This window comes from Arachis hypogaea, chromosome 1 (genome assembly GCF_003086295.3).
Source record: "Arachis hypogaea cultivar Tifrunner chromosome 1, arahy.Tifrunner.gnm2.J5K5, whole genome shotgun sequence".
Classification (NCBI taxonomy): Eukaryota; Viridiplantae; Streptophyta; class Magnoliopsida; order Fabales; family Fabaceae; genus Arachis; species Arachis hypogaea.
In genome coordinates this window covers 20628456-20637170 of record NC_092036.1, presented here as the reverse complement: position 1 = coordinate 20637170, position 8715 = coordinate 20628456, and positions in this window count along the sequence as shown.

The window sequence follows — 8715 nt, the reverse complement described above, 5'->3', positions numbered from 1 at the left end:
TTTCTCTAATATTATTAATAACAACGTATATATTTTTCTAATATTTATTTATTACTTAAACATTTATATATTAAAATTTTGAATATGTTCAACATACATATTTATTTATTTTACAGAATATATATTTTATTTTACTATAGTATTATTTTTATATTTTTATCGTAGAAAACTATATTTTTTTAAAAATTGTTTAGTATATTGTATAGTATAATGTATATTTTATTTTAGTATTTTTATAACATAAAATTAATTTAAAATTAACAAAAAAATTATATTTTAACATATTAAATAATAAAAAATAACAGAAATTTAAATACACAATAAAAATATAATTTAACAACTTACATAAATTAGATGATCTAAATAATTTATAATATGTTCCTTCAAAACATTATAATTACGGACCATTTTTTAAAATAAATATAAAATAATATTTTTTTTATCTATTTTTCACCCTTTCTCCTTGTGGAGCATCAACACCTACCCTTCCCCTCTTAGTTGAATCGCAACCCCCCTTCCCCTCTGTTTCTGGTGTAATGCACTAATGCTTTTCATCCCTCTCACTAACACACTTTGTATACATTGCAGTTGGGAGGAGGCTCTTTATATATAGCAACTTAGGTCATGCTTGCTGTTTACCGAGGTGAGACCTGTCCCTTGCATGACAGCAGCTGCAACACGCCTCCCCATAGTGCAGGCACATCGAGACTCCGCAACGCCAGCTCCACCACGCCCTTGCGTGGTGCCAGATACTTGCATGCGCGCCGCGTCACCACGCTCCGGGCGTGCTGCTGGGGTGCTGACACACAGCTGAGGAGCAGGAGCACCACGCCTCCTGCGTGTTGACCGAAAGCTCCACCGCTCGGTAAATCACCCCATCCTCCAATATCCACCCAAAACACCAACTTCTTTCCCATAACAAAAATAATTTCTGTAAAACTTTTCATTAATAATAAGCTTATTATGTGCTCTTAGAACACATGTGACACATATTAGCTAAACCCTTTTATTATTATTGAGCACAATCTCACAAACATGATTTTAAAAGTGTTTGCTTGAAACAACAAATCAAAGATATAATTAAAGAAATAATTGATGTTGGAAATAAGAACAAAATGCAAAAAAAAAAAAAAAAGTAGTTGGAGAACAGATGAACTAATTGAGGAACAAATTTAAAGAAATTGCAAGAGAAACTGAAAATAAAGTGCATATGTCTAAAAATAACAGATACAATATATACAACAATCGATTCAATTCACACCAACACTTGAAAAATAACAGATACAATGTATACAACAATCGATATCTCAAGAGAAAAAATAAGATGTTTGTTATAGTGCTCAAAAATTAATACCTAATAATTAAAAATTGTTAAATAATTAATATTTAACTTAAAAATATAAAATTTAATAAATTTTAAATATTTACAATATATTATAAAAAATAAATTAGACATGAATTAGACACTAAATAAAAAACACTATATATAAAATTGGTCAAAAAACAATAGAATTTTAGTTCCATTACCTTTATTGATCTTCGTAGCTTAAGTTTATTATAAAATAGAAAAGAACTTACATCTTATATTTTGTATTTTGTTTCTTTTCTTTATTTATTTAATTTATGTTTTACCTAATGTTCTTAAAATACTTAGTTGATCAATAAAAAAAGAAATTGAGTCGGTGGATAGGGCAAATATATTATACATTCAATGAACTTTTCTGCTTGATTCCTCTTTGAGTGTTACATATTGTTTTTTTGAAGAATGAATTTGTATGCTCATGATTATTAGTTCATGGCTGAACCTACCTTTATGCATTCTTAATACAAGTCCCCAAATGCACTGTATTCTTCACAATCAGAATCAGCGTTCACGTGCGTTGTGATAATTACTGAAATATCAGCAACATACACAAGTTGCCCTCTGCCTACTACTTATGATCGTCAATCCAATTATTTAATTTCAATTATTAAGCCTTATTTTTCATTTATTAAAAAACAATGATTAAGTTCGTCCCCTACCTTAAGCCTTGAATTCAAGTTCTATGAAAGTGAGATAACATTTGCTAGAATTTACTAAAACTAATAAATTAGTTGGATTCATGATAATATGTATTGAGTTCGAACATAATATTATTCTATAACCCGGAAAATAGTCTAAATTATTTATCAATATAAGGTACTACTGTCAAATGTCAATAATAAGATAATATCGTTATTTTTCGAAAAAAAGAAAAATTCCCGACAATATTCTAAATCATTTTTCGACGAAAGAAATTTCGCAGTGATAAAAAAATAGGCTAATTTTTTTAGAAATAAAAAAAAATTGTGTATAATCTAGCATCATGATAAATTAGTGTATTTTTTTATATGGATTTTATTATTATTTTTTTAAATAACAAAGACTTTTAAATTTAAAAAATCAAAGGATCAGATTTTCATAGTACATAAATCAGAAAATTCGATTTGTGGTGAGATAACTTTTTTTCGTTCTCAAGTAGATTGGATGGTCCAATTAGTATGTTAAAAATTTTTTTTAACACTAATTACTCTCAAATTTATATTGTTTTTAAAAAATTAAAAACCACAAATCTAATTTTTAGATTTGTGATATCCACAAAAAAAACTATAAATCTGACTTTTAAATTTATAGAATTCATACAAAAAAAATTACTAAATTTTTACATTGTTAAGACCACTAAAATCCCAACACTAAAATTAAAAGCGAAAGAATATTGTTAGTTCTCGAAAAAAAAAACTCTTAACTGTATTCTGTGGGTTGTTTCTCTACAAAAGAAAATCTTGGCAAGCAATTAAATGATTATTAAATGAATAAACTACTATTTTTATTTAAGAAAGATAATACTTACTGAACTACATATAAAAGATTTAAATTTAAATTATACTCATAAAAAATAAAATTTATTTGACAAAAGTAGTCAAATATTAAATTTGCATTAACTCTACTAAAATATTCAGCGGTTTGGCATGTGAAATTTTTAAAGCATCCATTATATCATTTTCATGATTTGTTTTCCTCTGTCAACAACAATTTTAAACAATTATACTAATTTCAAAATCACAAAATTATTTTTACTTTATATGTTAAGGCAATCCTATTTAACAATGATGATTTCGTTGACGAGCCATTAGCTGATGGAATAGAATACTCACGGCAACATATAGTACTATAAGAAAGGAAAATCATGACAATAACATTTTATAGATCTCTAAACGCTAAAAAGAAAATTCCTTTAGGCACGGAACCAACTACATCGGTAAAAAATGCTTATATATATATATATATATATAAAATCGGTTTTCATATTTTCATAAGTCTTGGATTGCTCCAAGTTAATGTTAAAGGTGCTTCATCACTAGCAGTATTGCCTTACAACCTAGCATATTACATATTTATTATACTCATTCTTGTTTACAATTAACAGGTATTAAACTCTAGATTTGTTAAAATTTATAATTAATCCATATATTATCTCAAAATATTATAGAAGTTGTCTATAATTTTTTACAATTTTTTTTATACTCAATCTAAACATTATCTCAAAACATGATATAGAAGTCGTCTATAATTTTTTACTGTCTCATCCAATTCTCAAATAAGAAAAATAATATAGTGTCATACATAAATTAAAGGTATATATGATAACTTTATATTATCTCTCACAATTATTAAAGGAGACATTCATCTATTTCTTATTACTTCTCCAATCATCATGTTTAAGAAATCCACATGAAGTATAAATAATAATAATAATAAAAAATACAAAAGTGGATTTTCTTACCAAATTCTTCTCTCCATCTTAAAAAATTTTGTAGGTGACCGATTAATCAAGACTGACATAGATGGCAAATAGATACAGTCTTAACCTATTTTCTCTATTTTTGACTAAAGATCATCTTTTTGAACAGAATAATTACAAAACCTCATTAGACCTTTCATAAGCATTATGAAAGTCCAGTTTAATGATTGTCGACTCCTTCTTCTAAACTTAAATCATTGAACAATTTCACGTGCAATTAAATTTCCATCATAAACTTTTTTTATCCTTTACAAAAATACTCTATCTCTTTAACTAGTCTTAATATTACTCTCCTCATTTTTTTAGCTAGAACTTTAAATATCACCTTATATACATATCCAATCTTGCTAATTAGTCTTAGATTTTTTTTTATCTCATTTGTCCCAACAAACTTTGGAGTCAAAACTACCTGTGTGACATTGAAATTTTTAGATAGGTAGTTTGACCGTCTCAAAAAAAATTATCTGAAGGTTCTCACTGGCCTAGAGAAGGGAGTTGAATCTATGGTCTCTTTTAAATTTATACACTTCAAATTCAAACTGAATTTAACTCAGTGTTGTTGTTGAGTCTGCAATGTTGATTATACAGGAGATAATTTTATTTTGTCTCTTACCGATTGATCAAAATAGAGCAAATAAGTTACTTTTAAGCATTCTTAGTTGCTATGACATTTGTTAGATTGATTATGCAGAAGATAATTTTATTTTCTCTCATATCGAATGAATATAGAAACAAAACAGAGAAGAGAAAATGACAAAGCCATATATCCTGAAATTGTACAATGTGGCCTACACCCAATCTCCACCATAACAGTGGTAAAATTTTCACTATCTTTCACAAAGATTAGAGTCACTAATTTTCTAAGATTTTACCCAATCCTATGTGAGAAAAACCAAATTTCTACCCAAATTTGATTTGACAAGGTTCACTCCTCATTAGAATTTCAACCACTAAGTGCTCACCCAACATAATAAGAAAATCCTTTCAGAATCATGAATACAAAACAGAGATACATACAAAAGTGATTGAAATAATTTTTTGACTTTTCTCTATGAATACTTTCTTTGCTTTTTCTCTCAATGCTTTTTACTGATATCTCACTTAATGTCTTTTTCCATTGATAAGAAACAAAGAAAGATAAAAATTGAAGAATAGAAAATTCAATGTAAAACCATGAAGGAGAAAAAGGTTAAGCTCAAAAGTTATGAAGACCCAAACAGTGCGCTTACTCTCCTTACTTCAATTTCTGACTGTTTACCCTTTTAAATAAAAGTAAAGCTTCCAAAACTTGAGCTTGGTTAAACGCTTTTGACTTTGTTCTTCTTTTCCAAAATTCAGAGCAGAAACGTAGAGAAGAGATGAGACAACAGTAGTAATTAAAGTTGACTTGAATCTTTACCTAGCTGCTTCTCTTCCTTTCTTTTTCTTTTGGCTTCAATAATCTGAACCATTGAGCTATTCTTTAACCTTAAATTTTAATTGTGACATTTGATTTACAGCAGAGATACACAACCTCTATTTTGTTCATCTTACCCGAATGGTACATGTAGGAGGAGAGTAGCTTCAACAAGCTAAAATGGTAGCACAAAGATAAAAATGCTATGCTGATTTTTCTTCTAATTCAACCTTTGATTTGATTTTGCTTTTGACACTAGCATTGTAACACCCTACCATACAGAGTCTTATGCTTAAGTCATAATTCAGAGATGGCAAGGTATTACGACCTCTAAAATAAAAATTTAGTACGTATAGTAGTATGAATGATTGATTATAACTAGGAGCCTTTGTAGAAAAAAGGGGTAAACAAAAATTGCAACTCGAAAGCGCAACACTCCGATCGATAACGTAACGAACAAGGATAACCAACGCGTGATTATATATATACAAAGGAGTGTCAAAAACAGGAATATCAAGACTCAAAATCCGGCTGCGAAGATAACCGGTCCGAGCATAGCAACATATACATATGATAAAAATAAGGAAAACCCCAAAGGAAACCCAAAGGGACACAAATACATAAAACCTATTCTCCAAAATCTCCCATAAGAGGAGTCATCACAGTTTGTATTATTTAATGGAGATAAAAGTATCTAAGCAAAACATGTAAACCAAAACATAGCCCCGAGAACAAAGGATCTTCGCAAATCTAGAAGTCTCCAACATGCCTCAGCGGAAAACCTCACGTCCTGCATCTGAAAACTACAAAATCCGCATGGGTGAGAACCAGAGGTCCCCAGCATGATAACAGCTTCCACATATATAATACATAATAATAGAGGAAAGCCGAAGGCAATCCTAGAACTTCCTCCAGATAATATTAAAGCTTATAAACAGGCTAAACCATAAAGGGCATCCGACTAAAGATTCTTCAGTCTAACTAATACTTTCCTCTCCAATTCCTTCAAACCTCCCAACCACCAGCAGGAGTATAATGTAGCAAACACAGTTATATCAAGCAAGAAATATACAATTAGGAACAAGTAAGGCATTTAGGCAATTAGCAAGTAATATGCAGTTAAATAGGCAATCTCAAACAATTCATATAGTACGCATATGATGAATGCCTGTCCGTAGTGGCTGATGATATCATCTGTCGGTTATAGAGCCAACCCGACAGGTCCTGGTAGCTAACCATTGGACTGTCCCTCTGTCACGCATCCCCAACTCGAGTTATACTCGTCATAAACTTGATCATAATCATGATCTATATCCATCACCTTCACTGGTGAATATTTACGGGGGCGAGCTCATCCGGGTCTTTCACAGTGCCCGGCCACACTTATGACATAGGGTCAAAAGAGCTTCGAGTCTCAACCTGGAGCACGTGGTGGCTAGCCACTGCTTCCTCCCAGGGAAACTCTTATCTCCAACAGTGGAAGTGCAACATTCACAATTCATACAACAACATATATGCATTTATACATGGCCATAATCATGGCTCCGCCGTAACACGGCAATAATCTAGCCATCCGGCTCACGGTTAAATCCATAACCAGCCCATCGGCATCACGGTTAAATCCATAACCAGCCATCTTATTAACAAATACGGCCTTTCGGCCCATGGCATAACAAGCACTTCCACCACCATCCTCCGCATCTCACATAATCATGCTTGATCCTCAATGATCATTCATTTTCCCCTTGCTTCACTCACAAGTTACCACATTCACTAGCCTTTCTTTTCATAGCTAGACATATCATAATGATTTAAGACATAAGTGGTGAGATCGGAGGCTTAGAAGTATGAAATTTGGCTTTTAAAACTCAAAAATCAACTTTGGGATGAAAACAGGTCCACGCGTACGCGCACTCCACGTGCACGCGTGGATGGCCTCGAAAACTCATCGACGCGTAAGCGTCATGCACGCTAATGCGTGGATTGAAAACTAGCCAAACGACGCGCATGCGTCAACCACGCATACGCGTGGGTACTCTTGTGCCCCAGGCACAAAACTGGCACAGTTCTGGCATAACTCTCTGGAAAATGGCTGGGCATTGGGTGCAGCACATCGGCGCGTCTGCGCACATCACGCGCACGCGTGGATGGCGCTTTCGAGAAGAACGGCGCGTACGCGCCAAGTGCGCCTACGCGCGGGGGGTCATTCTGCTAAAAATTTTTCTAAGTTAAAAGCTGTAGAATTCACAGTTTCGACCCCAATTCTTCCGACGGACATAACTTCCTCATTTTAAATCGTTTTTCACCCGTTCTTTGAACGGCAGGGACATCCCGGATCCAATTTCATTTCTAAACAGATTTGGTACAAAACAGAGATCCGTAGTCCAAGTTATGTCCCGTCAAAGTATGCCCAAAAACCATATTTTTCATACAAAACCACAACATGCCATTTTCAAAACAAGCCATATTCAACTCTTTTCAAAATCAATCAAAACATGCCATTTTCATCCCTTTTCTTTGAAATCAATCAAAATATATGAAATTCAACATCAACCCTCCTCAACTCACACATTGAGACTTTACCACAATATGCAAAATCACTATCCCATCATTTAAACCCACTTCACCCAAGTGGCTCAAACCCAAACACGTTGACATATCATATACCCTTCCTCATGCCAATTCTCAACAACACCAATTCCAATAAATCATCATGGTATACAATTAATATCATACTCACCATCAACATGGTCCAACCCACAATTCAACGATAACCAATCATCAAGCATATATCACAACATGCATATTTCTCATATATCATACCATCAAGGCATCATTAATCATCATCACATATATGACCACATCATATATATATATCAACAATTCAACAACATCAACAATTCAATGCCTATCTTAGGGCCTCTAGCCTAAGTATTTCCTACCACATTACATATTAGATACGGGAAACCGAAACTATACCTTAGCCGATTTTCCAAGCTCAACCGGAGCACTTCCAAACCACTTATCCACAAGCTCTCAAGGCCTCAATACCTCCAAGAACAGATTTTTCACCACCAAATCCCTTTTTCAAGCTTTTCAAAATCACCACTCAAGCTCCAATATTCACATATACAAAATCTAAGCCACAATCATCATACCCATACACAACATCTCAATACCCAAACATCATAGAACAACAAAATTACACTAGGGTTGAGAATCTTACCGCACCCAAGGTCCAAGGAGACAAGATTAACCTTCTCCTTCAAGAGAGTTGGGTCCTATAACATCAAAGAGCCCAAAATCTCAACATTTTTGCTCATAAAATTCGAAAACAAGGCTGGAATTTCGAAGAGAAAAACGTGGCTTACCTCAAGATTAATTGTATGGGTATTGTAGAGCTCTCCGCGGTGAACGCGTGGCCGCAAACGGAGCGGCAATCGGAGCTCTAGATCAAAAGTTATGGTGGTTTGAAGATCAAGTGAGAGAAAGAACTTG